This window comes from Ranitomeya variabilis, chromosome 5 (assembly GCF_051348905.1).
Source record: "Ranitomeya variabilis isolate aRanVar5 chromosome 5, aRanVar5.hap1, whole genome shotgun sequence".
NCBI classification, from domain to species: Eukaryota; Metazoa; Chordata; class Amphibia; order Anura; family Dendrobatidae; genus Ranitomeya; species Ranitomeya variabilis.
The window spans coordinates 445,573,458-445,595,453 of NC_135236.1; positions in this window are offsets into that span (position 1 = coordinate 445,573,458).

Sequence of the window (21,996 nt, forward strand, 5' to 3'; positions counted from 1 at the left end):
CAACATCCACTCCAGGACAGTCAGAAGGCTCCACCTGACCCGAGGAAAAACGAGGATGAAACCCCGAATTACAAAAGAAAGGAGAAACCAAAGTAGCAGAACTAGCCCGATTATTAAGGGCAAACTCGGCCAACGGCAAAAAAGTAACCCAGTCGTCCTGATCAGCAGAAACAAAACATCTTAAATAAGTCTCCAAGGTCTGATTAGTTCGCTCGGTTTGGCCATTCGTCTGAGGATGGAAGGCCGACGAAAAAGACAAATCAATGCCCAATTTAGCACAAAAGGTCCGCCAAAATCTAGACACAAACTGGGATTCTCTGTCAGAAACAATGTTCTCAGGAATCCCGTGCAAACGAACCACATTTTGAAAAAACAGTGGAACCAACTCGGAGGAGGAAGGCAACTTAGGCAAGGGCACCAAATGGACCATCTTAGAAAAACGATCACACACCGCCCAGATGACAGACATTCTCTGAGAGACAGGGAGATCTGAAATAAAATCCATGGAAATGTGCGTCCAAGGCCTCTTCAGGACAGGCAAAGGTAACAGCAAACCACTGGCTTGAGAACAGCAAGGCTTAGCCCGAGCACAAATTCCACAAGACTGCACAAAGGAACGCACATCCCGCGACAAGGAAGGCCACCAAAAAGACCTGGCCACCAAGTCTCTGGTACCAAATATTCCAGGATGGCCCGCCAACACCGAAGAATGAACCTCGGAGATGACTCTGTTGGTCCATCTATCCGGGACAAACAGTCTCTCCGGTGGACAGCGATCAGGTATATCCGCCTGAAACTCTTGCAGCACACGTCGCAAATCTGGGGAGATGGCAGACAAAATCACCCCTTCTCTAAGAATACCAGCCGGCTCTGAATCTCCAGGAGAGTCAGGCACAAAACTCCTAGAAAGAGCATCAGCCTTCACATTCTTCGAACCAGGCAGGTACGAAACAACGAAATCAAAACGAGAGAAAAACAACGACCAACGGGCCTGTCTGGGATTCAGCCGCTTGGCCGACTCGAGATAAATCAAATTCTTGTGATCAGTCAAGACCACCACGCGATGCTTAGCTCCCTCGAGCCAATGTCGCCACTCCTCAAATGCCCACTTCATAGCCAACAACTCCCTATTACCGACATAATTCCGCTCGGCAGGCGAAAACTTTCTTGAAAAGAAAGCACATGGCTTCATCACAGAGTCATCGGAGCTTCTCTGCGACAAAACAGCCCCCGCTCCAATCTCGGAAGCATCAACCTCCACCTGGAAGGGAAGTGAGACATCTGGCTGACATAAGACCGGAGCTGAAGAAAACCGGCGCTTCAGCTCCCGAAAGGCCTCCACAGCCGCAGAGGACCAATTAGTCACATCAGAACCTTTCTTGGTCAAATCCGTCAAAGGCTTAACAACATCAGAAAAATTAGCTATGAAGCGACGGTAAAAATTAGCAAAACCCAAGAACTTCTGCATACTCTTAACCGATGTAGGCTGCGTCCAGTCATGAATAGCCTGAACCTTGACTGGGTCCATCTCAATAGTAGGAGGAGAAAAAATGAAACCCAAAAAAGAAATCTTCTGGACTCCAAAAAGACATTTTGAGCCCTTCACAAATAAAGCATTGTCACGCAGGACCTGAAAGACCATCCTAACCTGCTTAACATGAGACTCCCAATCATCCGAAAAAAACAGAATATCATCCAGATACACAATCATAAACTTATCCAGATATTAACGGAAGATGTCATGCATAAAGGACTGAAAGACTGAAGGAGCATTACAAAGTCCAAAAGGCATCACCAGGTACTCAAAATGGCCTTCAGGCGTATTAAATGCAGTTTTCCATTCATCACCCTGTTTTATACGCACAAGGTTATACGCACCACGAAGATTTATCTTGGTGAACCAACTAGACCCCCTAATGCGAGCAAACAAATCAGTTAACAATGGCAAAGGATACTGAAATTTGACCGTGATTTTATTCAAAAGGCGATAATCAATACAAGGTCTCAGGGAACCATCCTTCTTAGCCACAAAAAAGAATCCCGCACCAAGAGGGGAAGAGGACGGGCGAATATGTCCCTTCTCCAAAGACTCCTTTATATAACTCCGCATGGCAGCATGCTCCGGCACAGATAAATTGAAAAGTCGTCCCTTAGGAAACTTACTACCAGGAATCAAATTTATAGCACAATCACAGTCCCTATGAGGAGGTAGAGAATTGAGTTTGGGCTCCTCAAATACATCCTGGTAGTCTGACAAAAACGTAGGGACTTCAGAAGGAGTGGACGAAGCAATTGACACCACAGGAGCGTCACCATGAATTCCCTGACAACCCCAACTTAACACAGACATAGCTTTCCAATCCAGGACTGGATTATGAGTCTGCAACCATGGTAGACCCAACACGACAACATCATGCAAATTATGCAATACAAGAAAGCGAATCACCTCCTGATGAACAGGAGTCATGCACATGGTCACTTGTGTCCAGTACTGAGGTCTATTCATAGCCAATGGCGTAGAGTCAATTCCCCTTAGTGGAATAGGGAATTTTAAAGGCTCCAAATCAAAACCACAGCGCCTGGCAAATGACCAATCCATCAGACTCAGGGCAGCACCTGAATCTACAAAGGCATTAACCAGGTAAGATGACAGGGAACAAATCAGGGTAACAGACAAAATAAACTTAGGCTGTAAAGTACCAATGGTGACAGATTTATCAACCTTTTTTTGCGCTTAGAGCATGCTGAGATAACATGAGCTGAGTCACCACAGTAAAAGCACAACCCATTTTGCCGTCTATAATTTTGCCATTCACTTCTGGTCAGAATTCTGTCACATTGCATAGATTCAGGTGTCTGTTCAGAAGACACCGCCAAATGGTGCACAGGTTTGCGCTCCCGCAACCGCCGATCAATCTGAATGGCCAGAGTCATTGACTCATTCAGACCTGCAGGCGTAGGGAACCCCACCATGACATTCTTAATGGCTTCAGAAAGACCTTCTCTGAAATTTCCAGCCAGGGCACACTCATTCCACTGAGTAAGCATCGACCATTTCCGAAATTTCTGGCAGTACACCTCTGCTTCATCTTGCCCCTGTAAGAGGGCCAATAACGCTTTTTCAGCCTGGTTCTCAAGATTAGGTTCCTCATAGAGCAATCCAAAAGCCAGAAAAAACGCATCCACACTGATCAATGCAGGATCCCCTGGCGCCAATGCGAAGGCTCAATCTTGAGGGTCACCACGCAAAAAGGAAATAATAATCTTAACTTGCTGAACGGCATCACCAGAGGAACGAGGTTTCAAAGAAAGAAACAACTTACAATTGTTCTTAAAATTCAGGAACCTAGATCTATCTCCAGAAAACAACTCCGGAATAGGTATCCTAGGCTCAGACATAGGACTGTGAACAACAAAATCCTGAATACTTTGAACTCTAGCAGCAAGATGATCCAGACTGGAAGCCAAGCTCTGGACATCCATGTCAGCAGCTGAACTCAGAGCCACACCAAGATTAAGAGGAGGAGAGAAGCTAGCACAGCAGCTAGACACACGGCAACAACAAGAAAAAAAAAAAAATTCTCAAGGCTTCTTTTCTCCTGCTTCTACCATGCAATTAACACTTTGTTGGCCGGCTGTACTATTATGATCCCTAGTGGCTGAGGATCACAAATAGATCAGCAAGTGATTAAACTAAGGACGAGCTCTAGGGAGATGGTAACTGGACTGATCGCAAATCTGAACCTATCCAAAACAACTAGAGGTAGCCGGTGAACGTGCCTAAAAAATTCCTAGACGTCTCGAGCCAGCCTGAGGAACTAGCTACCCCTAAAGAGAAAGAAAGACCTCGCTTGCCTCCAGAGAAATAATCCCCAAAGATATAGAAGCCCCCAACAAATATTAACGGTGAAGTAAGAAGAAGGCACATACATAGGGATGAAATCAGATTCAGCAAAAGAGGCCCACTAGTACTAGAAAGCAGAAAATAGAGCAGGGGTCTATGCGATCAATATAAAACCCTTACAAAATATCCATCCTGAGATTTCAAGAACCCACACACCAACTAACGGTGTGTGGGGAGAAACTCAGCCCACTAGAGCAATTAGCAAGCGAGGGAATTACATTTTAGCAAGCTGGAACAGAAAACATGATAAACACTGCTGATCAAAAAATGAGCAAACAAAACTTAGCTTATCCTGGATGGACTGGGAGCAAGGTAGTCAGAAGGAATCTGAGTAGCACTGATTACATCGACAGCCGGCAACAAGTGGAAGTAAAACAGAGCTATATAGGAACCTCCCAGAGGATAACGAACCAGCTGATAGCCAGAGACCAGCAGGATAACAGACAAAGCCACCAGGGGGAGCCCAAAGCAAAAGTCACACCATACCACCAGTGACCACAAGAGGGAGCCTGAACACAGAGTTCACAACACATTTCTAGTGCAAGCAGAAGAGAAATATTAGAATTTAAGACTGTGGCCTGTGGGGCGTTGGGTGGGTATTTACGCTTATTGGGTTATAGACAACTGAACGCTGTGCTGGGACAAGGACGTGGACGGGTTTGATGATGGTGCTGCTTGACTGTGGGCCACAACAGGTGCAGGGCTATAGGAATCTTCACATGCGTGGTGTACTGGGGTTTGGCCCACAAAGTTGGGTGCTTTGCTGCCATGTGCCTGATCATGCTGGTGGTGGTCAGGCTGGTTGTTTTGCTACCCCTGCTAGTGCGAGCATGGCAGGTGCTGCAAATGGCCTGTTTGGGGTTATCAGCACAGTCTTTAAAAAATAACCAGACTTAGGAAGATCTAACAGTTGGAATGGCAACTTCCCTCATGTTGGTGTTACGGGGAACGGATGCACGCCTTCTGTTTGTGGCCACCACACTGCTTCTTCCTGCCTGTTGGGGGATATGCCTCCTTCCCCATGTTTGCTGCTGCCCTCACTCTGCATGTCCTCCTGACAGGTTGGGTCAGTCACATAGTCATCCACAACCTCGTCTTCCACATCCGCACCCTGCTCCTCCTCCTGACTTTCTAGCAATTGTTTTTCATCATCGTCCATCTCTTCTGACACTTTCCCACCCTCGCCTTCATGTGACCGGGGCTGGTCAAAGCTTTGGACAGCTCTACATGCGATCTCATCTGTCCCCACTTCAAGTTGACAGGCCGAGAGTTCTGAATCTTGAAATGAAAAACTGAACAGCTCTACGGAGTGTCCAAGTCTGGGGTCAGTTGTCTCAGGGCACTCGGCTTGGTGGGAGGAAGGAGGGTCAGGGTAAGGAATATCCAGGCCACACTCATGGCTACTCAGACTTGACCATGTGGAAGACATGGTGGTGATGGTGGCTAAGTGACTGGAAGCATTATCCTCTATCCAACCAACAACCATTTCACACTGCTCTGGCTTCAAATGTGGTGTGCTGCGGTCCCCTAGAAACTGGGACAGGAAGGTCGAGCGAGAAGATGTGAGTCTTTGTTGTTGCCCACTTTCACCTTGGCCACGGCCTTGTCCTCTGGATGCACCATCATCATCACGTCCACTTCCCCGTCCCTTGTCCCTTGCCTTGCCCATTGTTAATGGACTACTGCACTATTTCAAATGCTCAACACAAACATATTTATTAGTAGCGAAATAATATCTGATCAGTATGCCTGCAAATCTACAATTTTTCAAATCCAAACACCAGGCAGGCCTCAGCCTGACATAACAGACTGTGTTCAATTTTGGGGGGCTTTTTTGTGAAGTTAATTTATGCAAAATAGTGCTGTATATACGTAGAGTAACAGACAGCAAAAAAAAGTCGTCCACCGGCCTACAATGCCCAAACTTGGAGCATGCAGATATATGAGTGCTGTCACGGAAATACCACACTTGCAAATAAGTGGCCTTTTAATTTTTTTTATGCTAAATAGTGCTGTATATAATAAGAGTACCAGACAGCAAAAAAAGTGGTCCACCGGCCTACAATGCCCAAACTTGGAGCACGCAGATATATGAGATCTGTCACGGAAATACCACTCTGGCAAATACGTGGCCTTTTTATATTTTTTTATGCTAAATACTGCTGTATATAATTAGAGCACCATACAGCAAAAAAAGTGGTCCACCGGCCTACAATGCCCAAACTTGGAGCACGCAGATATATGAGGGCTGTCACGGAAACACCACACTGGCAAATTTGTGGCCTTTTTATATTTTTTTATGCTAAATAGTGCTGCATATAATTAGAGAAACAGACAGCAAAAAGGGGTCCACCGACCTACAATGCAAAAACAGTGGCAAAACGGCCTAAAATGCCCAAACTTGGATCACGCAGATATATGAAGCCTTTTTCTGGTGAATTTAAAACACACACAAAAAAAATTGTAGAGCAAGGCTAGCACACACAACTATGCTACATATGCCTGAAAAACTATGATTTTTAAACAGGCCTCTGTCTGACAGAACAGACTGTATATTTTTTTTTGGGGGGGATTAATTTTTGGGAAAAAAAAATTGCAACTAGGTATATAGTAAAGAAGCTGCAGCAGCAGCAGACAGTCATGGAGCTTTGGAAGAGATGCAGTGGAAGCTATGTACGCACATACAGTGCCTACAGGTAGTGATGAGCGAGTGTACTTGTTGCTCGGGTGATCTCCGAGTATTTGTTAGTGTTCGGACATTAAGTTCATCGCCTTAGATCACCCGAGCGTGCTCGGGAAAACCCAAGCAACGAGTACACTCGCTCATCACTACCTGCAGGCCTTGCACTGATGTGGATATGCCATGCCCTGCCTACCTAGCACTGCAATATCGGGACCCACGAATTAGCCTTAAAAAAGACTGTTGGTTTCTCAGGAGTTGTGGATTTAACAGTTGCAGACCTACACTAACTATAAAAAACACGATTCTGACCCTATTTCGGCAGCAGCTCTCACTACTCTCACTGAATCCGGAGCTGAATGCGGCGAACAAGGTGGTGCCAGGTCTCTTATACTCGGGATGATGCTGTTCGGCCAAGCCATTCCCTGCACGACCACAACAAAGATGGCTGCGGTGTTTCATGGCCTGGCAGACAATCCCTGCAGCATGATTGGGTCTCTAAAGTCAGCCAAAAATGCTGGGTGGAGACACCAGTTACCGCCGAATAATCGTGGAAATGCTCGGTGCTCGCACATCACTAATGATAACACCAAAACGTTTTCTCCACTCATGGTTAGTCTTTGGGTGAAGCCATTTATTGTCAAACTACTGTCATAATCCTTAAATGGAAGAAGTTTGAGACCACCAGAAGACTTCCTAGATCTGGCTGTTCAGCCAAACTGAGCAATCGTGGGAGAAGAGCCTTGGTGAGAGAGGTATAGAAGAACTCCAAGATCACTGTGGCTGAGCTCCAGAGAGCTCCAACTATCACTGCAGCCCTCCACCAGTCAGGCCTTTATGGCAGAGTGGCCCGACAGAAGACTCTCCTCAGTGCAAGACATATGAAAGCCCTCATAGAGTTTGCTAAAAAACACATGAAGGAATCTCAGACTATGAGAAATAAGATTCTCTGGTCTGATGAGACAAAAATTGACCTTTTTGGTGATAATTCTAAGTATTATGTGTGGAGAAAATAGGGCATTGCTCATCACCTGCCCAATACAATCCCAACAGTGAAAAATTGTGGTGGCAGCGTCATGCTACGGGGGTGTTTTTCAGCTGCAGGGACAGGATGACTGGTTGTCATTGAAGGAAACATGAATGCAGCCACATGCAGAGATAGAAAAAATTGGAGTCTGGCTCAACAGGACTGGATTTTCCTTTTCTTTTTATTTTTCAAAAGAAAATATGGTGCATACAAAAGAAAAAATTACATGGTCGACATGACCCAGTTGACGCATTTCGACTGCACTAGGCAGTCTTACTCATGAATACTGAATACTTTCCGTACCCACTGTATATACCCCAGCCCCATATCTCCTGTGGTGTATATGGCCAAGCACCATGTCTCCTATGATGTATATGCTGCAGCCTAATCTTTCCTGTAATGTCTATACTGCAACCAAATGTCTCCTGTGATGCATATATTGCTGTACCATATTGCTTGTAATTTATGTTCCCTGGCCCTCTATCTCTAGTGATGTATATGCACCAGCCTCATGTCTCCTGTGATGTATATGCTTTAGCAAACTGTCTACTGTGATGTACAGTATATGCCCCAGCTCATTGTCTTCTATGATGTCTATGCCCCACCCCATGGTCTTCTGTCTTTTGTGATGTATATGCCCCAAATTTCCTGTGATGTATATGTACCAGCCCAAAATCTCCTGTGATGTATGTGCCACAGCCCCATGTTTCCTGTCATATATATTTACAGCCGTCTTGTTGTCTCCAATGTGATATATATGGTAGTATCGGTTTCTTCTATGTGATGTGTATAAGGATTTTCTGTCAAGGCCGGTGTTAAGGCAGAAAACTGGGCAATTGCCCATGCCCCTATGCCCCTAAGGATCTCACTGTATGTACACACAAGAAACAGACCTGTCAAACACCTGCTATTATGCTGGTAAATGCTGGCCAGGTGTGGAGCAGGACTAGTGTCATCGCCTCCTATGGTCCAAGGACAATCAAAGAATATTTTCTTTGAAACACCAGAGCATTTCAGAGAATAATTTACCTGGCTGCATTCGAGTAGCCAAACTCTGATTCATGTTGCACGGTTTGGGCAGAATGAATTGCCTGAAAGGTTCCCGGTTCTCTCTATATTGTGAAGCTCTGTGTCCAGTGTGTTTAATCATTTCATTAAAAGAGTTTATTCTTAATGTGTGTGTATTTTTTAACCCATTCATACTATAGAATTAATAATGGCTAGGTGTCTTATTGACACCTCTCCATTATTAACCCTAGAACGCATGACGTTAAAAATATACATATTAACGTATTGGGGGCCTTTTAGGTCCCCATGCACATAATGTAGAAAAACACACTTAAATAACTTTCACAAGTTTATTTCAAAATTGCTCAATAAAATATGAATAGTGGACAAAATTTTAATTATAATTTTTCACAGAAAACACCAAAAAAATCTTTTTTTTTCCCAAATTTCACACAAAGACATGAAAACACACAAAAACGCATAGAAATCTATAGCAAACTAGCTGCAGCTACATTTTTATTCTAACTTTCTTTTCTATTATATTAGTCTTCCAAACAATTCTGCCATGTTATTTTTTCAGAAGTGTGTTCTTGGCTAACAGTTTCCTTACAAGTGGAACAATATCGCTCAGTTTTCCTCTCTATGTTTCTTGGACACATGAAACAATGCTTTCGTTTTCTTTCTCCTGGCTCTGGAATAATCTGAAACTGTACGCCACACCGTTTCATTGCTTCTTTAGTTTGCTTTGGCAAGCATTTCAAGTCGCTTCGCTCTATCATGTGAGGCATTACAAGTTCATGACAAAGGTCCTTCAAGAATATGCGTCTCCTGTCCTTCCTCTGTGCATGAAATTCCGGATGAGTTTCTGTATAAATAATGAATGAATTTAGGGCTGCTACATCAAGCATATTTGAAAATAGTACTACAGGCCATTGTTTTGTTTGCCTCTTACACGAATATGGTCCCACCATCTCATCCATTTTATCTACACCTCCTTTTGTTGTATTGTAATGCAGGATGATTTCTGATTTCAATTTTTTTGTCATTGCTGTCAACACTGCAATCGTGATAAATAGTAAGAAATTAAAAAATGATAGTGTTGGCCCCCTTAAAAATAGTCTGGGGGAAATGGTGGATGAGGATGAGGAAAAAGCCAATATGCTAAATGACTTTTTTTCATCAGTATTTACACAAGAAAATCCCATGGCAGACAAAATGACTAGTGATAAAAATTCCCAATTATATGTCACCTGCTTAACACAGCAGGAAGTACGGCGGCGTCTACAAGTCACTAAAATTGACAAATCTCCGGGCCCGGATGGGATACACCCCCGAGTACTGCAGGAATTAAGTACAGTCATTGATAGACCATTATTTTTAATCTTTAAAGACTCCATAATAACAGGGTCTGTACCACAGGACTGGCGTATAGCAAATGTGGTGCCAATATTCAAAAAGGGGACAAAAACTGAACTCGGTAATTATAGGCCAGTAAGCTTAACCTCTACTGTGGGTAAAATCCTGGAGGGTATTCTAAGGGATGCTATACTGGAGTATCTGAAGAGGAATAACCTCATGACCCAGTATCAGCACGGGTTTACTAGGGACCGTTCATGTCAGACTAATTTGATCAGCTTCTATGAAGAGGTAAGTTCCGGACTGGACCAAGGGAGCCTAGTGGATGTAGTGTATATGGACTTTTCAAAAGCTTTTGATATGGTGCCACACAAAAGGTTGTTACATAAAATGAGAATAATGGGGATAGGGGAAAATATGTGTAAGTGGATTGAGAGCTGGCTCAGGGATAGGAAACAAAGGGTGGTTATTAATGGAGCACACTCGGACTGGGTCGCGGTTAGCAGTGGGGTACCACAGGGGTCAGTATTGGGCCCTCTTCTTTTTAACATATTTATTAATGACCTTGTAGGGGGCATTCAGAGTAGATTTTCAATATTTGCAGATGACACTAAACTCTGCAGGGTAATCAATACAGGGGAGGACAATTTTATATTACAGGATGATTTATGTAAACTAGAAGCTTGGGCTGATAAATGGCAAATGAGCTTTAATGGGGATAAATGTAAGGTCATGCACTTGGGTAGAAGTAATAAGATGTATAACTATGTGCTTATTTCTAAAACTCTGGGCAAAACCGTCTATGAAAAAGACCTGGGTGTATGGGTGGATGACAAACTCATATTCAGTGGCCAGTGTCAGGCAGCTGCTACAAAGGCAAATAAAATAATGGGATGTATTAAAAGAGGCATAGATGCTCATGAGGAGAACATAATTTTACCTCTATACAAGTCACTAGTTCGACCACACTTAGAATACTGTGCACAGTTCTGGTCTCCGGTGTATAAGAAAGACATAGCTGAACTGGAGCGGGTGCAGAGAAGAGCGACCAAGGTTATTAGAGGACTGAGGGGTCTGCAATACCAAGATAGGTTATTACACTTGGGGCTATTTAGTTTGGAAAAACGAAGGCTAAGGGGTGATCTTATGTCAATGTATAAATATATGAGGGGACAGTACAAAGACCTTTCTGATGATCTTTTTAATCATAGACCGGTGACAGGGACAAGGGGGCATCCTCTACTTCTGGAGGAAAGAAGGTTTAAGCATAATAACAGACGCGGATTCTTTACTGTAAGAGCAGTGAGACTATGGAACTCTCTGCCGTATGATGTTGTAATGAGTGATTCATTAATTAAATTTAAGAGGGGACTGGATGCCTTTCTGGAAAAGTATAATGTTACAGGGTATATACACTAGATTCCTTGATAGGGCGTTGATCCAGGGAACTAGTCTGATTGCCGTATGTGGAGTCGGGAAGGAATTTGTTTCCCCAAGGTGGAGCTTACTCTTTGCCACATGGTTTTTTTTTGCCTTCCTCTGGATCAACATGTTAGGGCATGTTAGGTTAGGCTATGGGTTGAACTAGATGGACTTAAAATCCTCCTTCAACCTTAATAACTATTATAGTACAACCAGAAAACATATCACCGAAAGCCGGCAAAGGGAGGGGTGAATTAACACATAATAATGCAAAACAGCCCCAGGCCTACTCAAAAGGCCACCCACTCCATATAACTGCTGAGAATAAGGAGGGTAAAGGAGTATATTGGGTATCAAAGTTTATTAAGTATACAATGTATAAATACAATCATCAATTTACATAGATACAAAAAATCATTAAAGAACTACATATAAAATGCATACAGGATGAGGACAGAACATCCCACTGGTGAACGGGGCCCAAATGGTCAAATTGTTTGCACTGGACTGCAGACTAGTAATGAATGTAACCGCAGGGTGCCATATGGCAAAATGAGTGTGTTACAGTGATCGCGATCACTGCTGATAAACACCGCCAAAAAAGCTTACCACTGAATACGGTGGGCACACCAGGACACCAGGCTGGGACCGGGAAGAAGAAAGACCCCCGACGCGCGTTTCGCTTACGCAGTAAACAGCTTTCTCTTGAGAAACACACTCATTTTGCCATATGGCACCCTGCGGTTACATTCATTACTAGCAGGGCCGGACTGGCCATCGGGCATTTCTGGCAAATGCCAGAATGGCCGGTCCCTGTAGTGGGCCGCTCGATCTATTGCTCCTCCATGCTGTCAGCTTCTGCAGCCAGCAGCGCGCTGCTCTGTTAAATCACTGCCGCTGTATGGGATGAAGTTTGCAGCTGCCGTCTGATGCCCTGGTCACCAGCTGCAGTGAGGTAACAGACAGGCAGGGGAGAGGTGGAGAGGCGCGCTCTGCTCTTCTCTTCTGCTCCGACCCTGCCACTTTACTGCAGCCGGTGATCAGGACATCAGACCGCCCACTTCCTCCTGTCCAGCCAGGCAGCAGGGACAGAAAAGATTTAGGAGCTGCTGTCTGATAACCTTAACATGAGTGTCCTGAGCAGAAGACCAGGAAGTACCGGAGTTGGAAAAAAGAAGCTGCTAAAAGGCAAGCATTAATAGAATTAAGAAAGAAAAAAAAAAAGCTGTGTCCACTCTGCTCCAATGCCACTAGGCCAGGTTCACACTGCGTTGCAGGCGTCCGTTAGACGGACTACGTTAAACCTCGGCATAACGCAGTCCGTTAACGCCACCATTCATTCCTATGACTGACGCATCGCTAGCGCATGCCCACAATGGGCGTGCGCTAGCCATGTGCCGTCATTGAGTGACGGACCCTGAGACGCGGGCTGCAGCGTTTCCGAGTCTGTCACCGCTAGTGCAGACAGAGCATCTGCTAGCTCTATCTGCGCTAGCGCGACGACATATCGGTACTTGCATTAACAGCAGCCCGTTAACGCATGTGTTGAACGGGCTGCTGTTAATGCAATGTGAACCTGGTCTAAGGCTATGTTTCCACAATCAGTATTGGCAGCGCTTTGGACGCAGCACATTCCCGCTCCGTCGTAAGCGCTGTCGGCTTTTGTTCGTGCGGTGATTCTGCATGGGTATATTGAACCATGCGGAATCACCGCATTCTAAACATTGGACTGTGCTATTTGGCAGAGACGGAGCGTCTCCGCCAGATAAATAGACATGCTGCGGTCTAGACAGACACACCGCATGTGCGTATACGCAGGGAAGCCGTGGGTGTCCCTGCATGCATAGTGGAGATGGGATTTCATTAAATCCCATCCCCATTATGCTGTAACATCTTTACACTGCGGATTGGGCGCTGCGGCTGTACACAGTGTCCAATCCACAGCATTTACTGACCGTGGGAACATACCCTAACTCAAAAGAAAATCACTCCTGTGGTGAACTAGAACTCCCAGCATGCCATAGGAGCTTCTGTACATGCTGGGAGTTATAGTTCTCAAAGGGATAAGGATAATAGTCAACCATGTGACATAAATGGCACCTATGGGATCTTAAAGGGAATCTGATGGCTGGTACATGCTGCTCGTTCCGCAGGCTGCATGTATCAGACATTGACTGTATGATTCAGAAAGGTATGGTTGACTCTGAAATGCTGCTGCTGTTTCAGGGAAAAAACACTTTAAAAGCCGCCGAGAACCAAGGCCACATGGGTGACTAGTCAGACAGGCGGGTCCCTGGTGGCTTCTCCCCATCCGCTCCCACTGAGGGACAAGTTTCTTCCTGCGTGCGAGTACACACCAGTCATTGGCAGCCGAAGAGGAGAAGTCAGACATGTTTTTCTCTGTGATGCCGCAGCGTTTCAGAGACAAACATACCTGGCTTAGATCGTACAGCCAATACCGGATATGTGCTGCCCATGGGTCACACAGCAGATATCAACGGTCAGGTTCACTTTAAGGGTATGTATAGATGTTCAGTATTAGGGTATGTGCACACATTGCAGATTTGCCTGCGGATCTGCAGGGGATTGGACGCTGGGGATTCGCAGCAGTTTTCCATGCGTTGTACCATGTAAACCTATGGAAAACCAAATCTGCAGTGCCCATGCTGCGAAAAATACTGCGCGAAAATGCTGTGTTGTATTTTCTGCAGCATGTCAGTTCTTTGTGCGGATTCCGCAGCGGTTTACATCTGCTCCTTTATAGGAATCCGCAGGCGTAAAACGCAGGTGAAGTCTGCACAAAAACAGTAGAAATCCGCTGTAAATCCGTAGGTAATCCGCAGGTAAAATGCAGTGCGTTTTACCTGCGGATTTTTCAGGAACTGAGCTGAAAAATCTGCAACATGTGCACATAGCCTTAGGCAGCACTTTGGACGCAGCGCATATCCGCTGTGTCCAAAACGCTGTCGGCTTCTCAGATTTTGGTGTGCTTTTGGCGCTACATATTTTTGTTGCATCAAAAAGGCAGCATCTTACAGTTCATCAGAGTGGATGGGATTTACCATATAAAATCTCCTGCCCACTTGGCTTTTTTAAGCAGTGTAAACTAACCTGCAGTGAGTGCTTCAAATTCCCAACGTGTTCATTTTTCTTGCAGATATGCTAAATTTTCTGTGCACATTTTTCCCATAGAAGCAAAATATAGCTAATGTGGTCACTTTGGACCTCCATAGCACTGTGGAGAGCGCAGCATCATCTTCATTGTCCACGAGACCCCGCTCTGTGTGTAAAGTAGCAACTTTCCTTGGTATTGCAACTAAGGCTGGAATCACACTAAGCATATAACATGAGATGCGAGAGCAATGGATGCGAGATGCCAATGACCCTCGGCTCCAGCTCTGACGTGAGTGTCAGTGCTCTGTGCTCCGAACCTCCTCCTCCCTCTCACGTGGGAGAATCAGAGCACAGCTGCGGAGGAGAGGGAGAAAGTAATTTCTCCATCTCCTCCATTACCTTTCTCTGCCTAAATCCGACTGCACTGGGATGACATCCAAATGCAGTCTGATGTTTCACATGCACCCATAGACTTGTGTGGGTGCGAGTGACCCGAGTGTCGCTGCCTATCGCAGCATGCCACGATTGTTCTCTCATGCCGAATCCACATGTGAAAATAATCGCAGATCTGAGCTGTATCAAAGGATAACACTGAGCCGAGTGCTATACGATGTTTTATCACATAGCACTCAGCCATGTTATACGCTCATGTGACCCCGGCCTTGGAGCAATAAATAAGACTGAGCTGTAATACTGGACCATCAGGGACTGTATGTTATATAGTCTTGTTAAACGCACCTCACATCTTATGACATACGGGTGCCCAAATATATTCTATATTCACCATGCAACAAGTGGGCCTGTGTAACTTCAAATGCCAGGGCTGAATTTTAGTCCCAGTCCAGCCCTGATTACTAGTCTGCAGTCCAGTGCAGACAATTTGACCATTGGGGCCCCGTTCACCAGTGGGATGTTCTGTCCTCATCCTGTATGCATTTTATATGTAGTTCTTTAATGATTTTTTGTATCTATGTAAATTGATGATTGTATTTATACATTGTATACTTAATAAACTTTGATACCCAATATACTCCTTTACCCTCCTTATTCTCAACCTTAATAACTATGTAACTATGTAACTATGTGATGCATGGTACTGAGTAAAATTACAGATTTCTCCTTCTTCGCCTTGTAAGATACCAAAGTCACTTTGTTATTGAATCCAAAGACACTCTCATAAAGTGCTCGCTGATGATTGTGTTTGAGTGCTGATGGAATTTCTCGTCTGTTTTGCTTTATAGTACCAACAAGTGTAATAGCTTTTTCAAGCAGAAAATTGCCTAGTTCAACATTGGTGAAATAATTGTCCATGGTAATGTTTCTACCTGAATTGAATATTGGAACAGCAAGAGTTTTGACTATTTCAGACCCCAGATCCCAGATCCCAGTATTTCAGACCCCAGACAGCTCATTACTGTGTTCCGAAGGACCTGAGGTGATCATGGCCTTATCACTCCCTCCAAAAATCACATGACATCCTCATATGGCATTATTCACACCCTGGCCCCTCCACCAGCATTACTGAGTACAAATAAAGTAACTTGAGACACAAACACTACTGAGAACATGATAAAAATAGCGGGGGCCTGAAAGGCCCCCAATTCGTACAGATATAGTTTTCACCAAACAAGCATTGTTACACCATAATGCCTATGAAAAAAATTATTTGAACAACTGGATATTATCAACAACGACATACTTGAGGAATACCTGGAGTTTCAAAATTCTAACTAAAGTAATTTTGCAGATAATAGCAAAAATGTAAAAGGCCCCCAATATGCGTTCTAGGGTTAACCAGGCTTAATGTCATCTTACAATAGCAAGGTGACATTAAACCCTTATTACCCCATATGCTACTGCTACAGGCCAATGGGAAGAGAGAGGCTAAGTGCCGAAAAAGGCACATCTTACAGATGCGCCTTTTCAGGGGTGGCTGGGGGCAATTTTTTTTTAGCCAGGGGTGGCCAATAACCATGGTCCTTCTCTAGGCTATTAATATCTGCCCTTAGTCACTGGCTTTTCCCTCTCTGGTGGAGAAAATTGTGCGGGAGCCCACGCCAATTTTTTCTGTGAATTAATCCTTTAATTTAACACCTACAGTCCCAAAATTTTACACACACACACACACTGCTAACATTATTAGTGAGGGACATATAAAAATCTAACTTTTTGCAATGGTTTACTGTATGTAAACCATGTCTCATATCCTGTTGGGTTAAGAAATGATCTTAGAGAACCCGGCAATTGAATTATCGGCTATTCTGCTATCTAGCTCTGTATGAAATATAAAGATATATGTATACTGTATACATATATATATATGTGTGTCTCACTGACATATATATATATATATATATATATATATATATATATATATATATATATATATATATATATATATAGGCTGTATATATGTTTTTATGAATATTTGAGGCCATGGATCCATTATATGTCCATTTTGCAAGCCAGCAAGAAAATCTCGCCATACGGATGTCACACGGATGCTTAGATGCGAGAAAATCGCATCCTTGCATTGCATACGGATGACATACGGATCACTGTTTGGGGAACATCTGTGCGATTCTCGGCCGTGAAAAACAGACCGATTTTTTTATACGTTATGTGTGACTCCAGCCTTAGGTACAACTTAGTGCTGCAACATCTTTACAAAACTTATCAAAAAGAGTTACCAAATGGCCTTTTAAAAAAAGTTCCCTACCGCTGTTCTAATGAAGTAATAAAAATTCACCAAAATATCAGATTTTGTTGCCTCTGAAATGTCACAAATGATGAATAGGCCAAAAAACATTTGGAACTCCTAAAGTGTGCCAACAGTGGCAAAATTAGAAAAAAATAAAAATTTGCCAAAACATATAAAATACGTGAAAGTGGCAAAACCCATTATGTTTTGACACAGTAGACTACTGTACATCTACTAATATACTTTTTTATGTCCTTTGGTCATTTTTGTTGCTACTAAAATACTGCTGAAGTTTCCTAATTGTCTGCTGGAAGCAAACTTTTTCCACGATTCATTAAAGGAAAGATAAGCCATCATTATTTGAGTAAGTAATGGACAGACTGACACATGAGGATTATTCCGTGCACTGTTAGAAGGCTAATCAGGTATATATAGCTTGCCATATATGCTCATTAAAACCATGCTGTTTTATCAAGACAATTCTCTGCAACACAGCAGGGAATATTTGAGCTTAAAGAACATAAGACTGAATATGATAGCTTGTATCCATTTATTTATCACAATAATCTCTTAGAACCACAAACAACTCTTAATCTTAAATGAGATTTGCATTTATTATCAATTATAGAAACGTATTCTCATTCATATCAACACAGTTATATGTCAGCAAAGCTGGTTCTTCTTTCACAGTGATCTGTGTAAGATGGATTTGTATTCAGATGTATTCAGATTGTTTTTTTCTGTATGTTGGAGGTATACCCGACTGTGCAAAAGAGTGGGATACAAAAGCAATTCCATAACATTAGATACACCATGGAGCACTATGAAGATGGTCATAAAATTTGGCACAGCAATGATAGTGCATAGAATTCGATGTCCCTCAAAAATTGTTGAAAATACAAGAAGAAAATAGGTTCGCGAGGCTGTCAGTAGTCTTAATGCAACAGTGAAAGAGCTGCAGGAATTCCTGAAAAATACTGGTTGTGCATTGTATGTGACAAAAATGTCTAATATTGGAAAGATGGACTTATGGAGGGACGATTGGGTCAGTAAATAAGGATTTCCATGTGTGACAAATAGTGCAGGCAAAAATGCCCACAAAATTTCAGAAATTATAATTTCTAAAAGTAAATGCGGGAAAAACAATGAAAATCTAAAGTGTATGTTCACAAATGCCAGGAATCTAGTCCTTGGTACTGGAGGAACACATCGATTTAGTTGGTGTTACTGAGACATGGTTGGAATTATATTGGGCAGCAAATCTTACTGGTTTTACACTCTTTTGGAAGGATGGGTGGAATTACAAACAGAGGTAAACGCTACAAACTCATAGGGCCGCACAGATGACTGGAAGGGATTCACTTACCGGAGTATGAATTAACATGCATGGGCCACTTTATGCAGCTTAACTCATTACACCTGTGGATGATCAAAAATATTGTTAGTCAACACAAAGTATATTTCAACCCCCCAGGAAAGCACACGCAATACGTGTGTTAGGATTGCTGGCACGAAGTCTGACACAAGGATATGGGTAAGCCATGGGACTTTGCATTATTATAGCACCTCAGGTTGTTTTTTATACTGTGCAATTTGTAATTTCAACTTACACTTAGGATCAGGCCCTGACTGGCAAACCGGGAAGTCGGTGCTAACACAGCAGGGGACTTCATATTGAAGTCAAACCGACACACTGGAAGTAGTTAAGAGAGTTGTCACCTCCCCTTGTCTGCCTGCTTTAGCAATGCACTGATCAGCTGAGGCACATCACTGCACTGTCTCCTTCCCCTGCCTTGGTAGTGCTAGTAAATGAAGTCAGTCTGACTTTAGTGCACATCAGGGGTAGGAGATAGTGCACTAAAGTGAATGTGGCTGTACCACACCCTCTTCCTCGCCTCGCAGAATATAGAAGCCCTAACCTTCATATTTAAAAAGTAGCAAGATAATGTGATGACATTTAGTGTGAGCTGTGCAAGAGCATTTTTCTCCATTCATGGGCCCTGCTTGCTGACCTGAAGGTTTTCCCAGCCCTTCTCTTATCACTTTGGAGCATTCCCGGCAGATCTGAATCTAACAGTCGCAGGTGGAGCTCTGAACATGCAAAAATACGCTCTCAATCTGTGACAGTGGCACTTAATGTGCCCGCAGGAACAGTTCTAACCCCTCATCAATGCACCTGTGAGACGCCGATGGGTTGGAATGACAGCCATGAGTGGGCTGAAGACCCCTGTGACTGTCATCACACTACTCCTGTGAAAACCAGCCCGTGTCTGATGTTCACAGTACACCATGATTTTTTTTATATATGCAGCAATGCTATGGCATTGCAGTATATAGGACAAGCAATCAGATAACACAGATTCAAGGTTCCTAAGGGGACTAACAAATAAAGTGAAAAGAAGAAAATAAATAAATGCAATCTTCAAATCACCTTTCCTTTACCATATTAAAAATTAAGAGACAATTAAAAAATACACATATTTCTTATTGATGCATCCATAAAAGTCTCATCTATCTATCAACATATAAAATAAATTAAACCAATCGGTAAATGATGTAACAAGAAAAAAAAAAGAACACGCCAGAATAATTTTTTCGTCCGCCACAAGAACAGAAAAAAATGAAATAAAAACATCACAAATACCCTAACATCAAAACATCAAAACATCACATATACCCTAAATTGATATCAATGACACCATATGATAAAATGTATTGTGCTATTCAACAGTAAAACTTGTCCAGCAAAACCAAGCTCTCACAAGGCTATGTCAATGGAAAAATATAAAAGTTGTGGATCTGGGCATAAGAGGAGAAAAAAACAAAAGAGCAAAAACAGAAAATTGCCCAGTCCTTAATGGGTTAAAAGGGTTGTCACGATTCACATGTATTCCTGGTGCGAGGGAGCAGTCACGTGTCAGCTAGACATGTTTGCTTCTTTCAAAACAAGTGAATTGAGGAAGTTAATAGGCATGTCGCTAACTAATTGCAATAATCGCTAGTATGTAAATTTCCCATATATGGTCACTTACATGCGGCATACAGGGGAATGGGGACATTGATTGTGCGCTGTATCAATTTGGCAGTCTGCACTTACAGAGTGACTTCAGATTGCTGTCCCAAGCCTGCACCTCTACTTTAAAAGGTTATAGTCTATGGTGGTTTGAAAGTGAAAAAAAGCAAAACAAAAATATATGCTCAGCTGCAAGACCCCCCACATTTCTCCAGGACTGCTACCTATGTTTCCCACATTGATGTTCTCCCTAATGGCTTTAATGTTACATGATTGGTGCATCCAATTTTGTGGCCACATCAATGACAAAAGCATCACCACTGTGGCCACTTTGCTATCTTGACATTTTTTACACCAATGTTGGTACTAATTGGCTGAAAATCCTGTGATGGTCTTCCTTTACAGCTGTCAGGACTCTGGATTCCCTTTTCATTTGTGGTACTGTTGCTTTTTTCCAAGATGGCATCTGCTGCTTCGCTTCTGCCCATGTGATTCGCCATCCCTGTCTTTAAAACATCCCACTCCTTGCTTGTGTATTCTGCTAGTACTCCTGGCTTGTGCTGCAAGAGATTTTCCTGCTCCAGATACTCCGTCTCCACCTCCTCAGCAAACCTTTCCAGCTCTCAGAGGTGTTTGTGCTGCAAGCTGTTTTGCCTGTGTTTCTCTGCATCCTCCTCCTGCCTGCATGGACATGTAAGCTCTGCCTGCTGCAGCTATCTAGTTTGGTATCGGTTGCCAGTTTATTTGACTGTTTCTGGACTCGAAGCTCTGCTCTGCTTCAGGACTCTTTTCTAGTGACTGCGAACCCTGGTATGAAATGTGTTCTATGATCTGCTTTACTCCAGAGAGTGCTACACCCATAAGACTTTGCCCGCAGCGGAGCTGCAAATGAACTACTCCTAAGAAGGACCTTGTTTGCCATTCACTTGAACTTATGTGCACATGCTGCACCCACGTTTGTGCATATAAACATTGACTCTGCCTGCAGCAGAGCTGCAAAGCATCTTCTCCTGATATCACCTTGTTTGCTGTGTTATGTACTTGCTCACGCCTTGCACCTGTGTTTATTGAATTATACAGACTTTACACTTCACTTTGGTTCTGCTGCCTTATTTATCTCAAGCCAAGAGATTCCTGAGTGTACCGCTATAATTGTTACATCAGCTCTGGGAACTGCAAGTCCAAACATCCACTGATATTTTTGGACCTTTAGAACTTGTTAAGAGTGTATTTAAAAAAAAAAAATCACAAACTGCCATACTATTACATTACATTACATTACAGTAATGGTTTAGTTATAGTAGCTGCGTCAGTTGGACCAGCTGGATAGTTTTGTCCAAAGAAGGTGAGAGTGAAGCAAACACTGATTGTCTGCAGGGCTTGTGTGACATAATGTCATGCTAGCTCTGAGATGCCCAATGCCAACATTACTGGAACAGTGACGGCAGCAGAGGTGAGTATAGGTGTTATTGTTTTACATGGGGGAAATATGATAATAAAGAAAGAGGTGTCCGAGTAGTGACTAATCCTTTTAATATTGCAATTATATATTTTAGTATATTGTGCCTGTCACTTTATAAAGTATTTCTTTACTTTTTTAAAGACGGACATAGTGCTCAACTAAAAAAAAACAATTTTTCGTCTCTCAAAGAAAAGCCGTTCTGCATTGTGTGTTCAATGTTCACATATATGACATGTAAATTTTCAAGTAAAGTAGCAGTAGGGTAGGCCTCCTGAAATCATTTCCCTTACCCATGATGCATTGATTCCT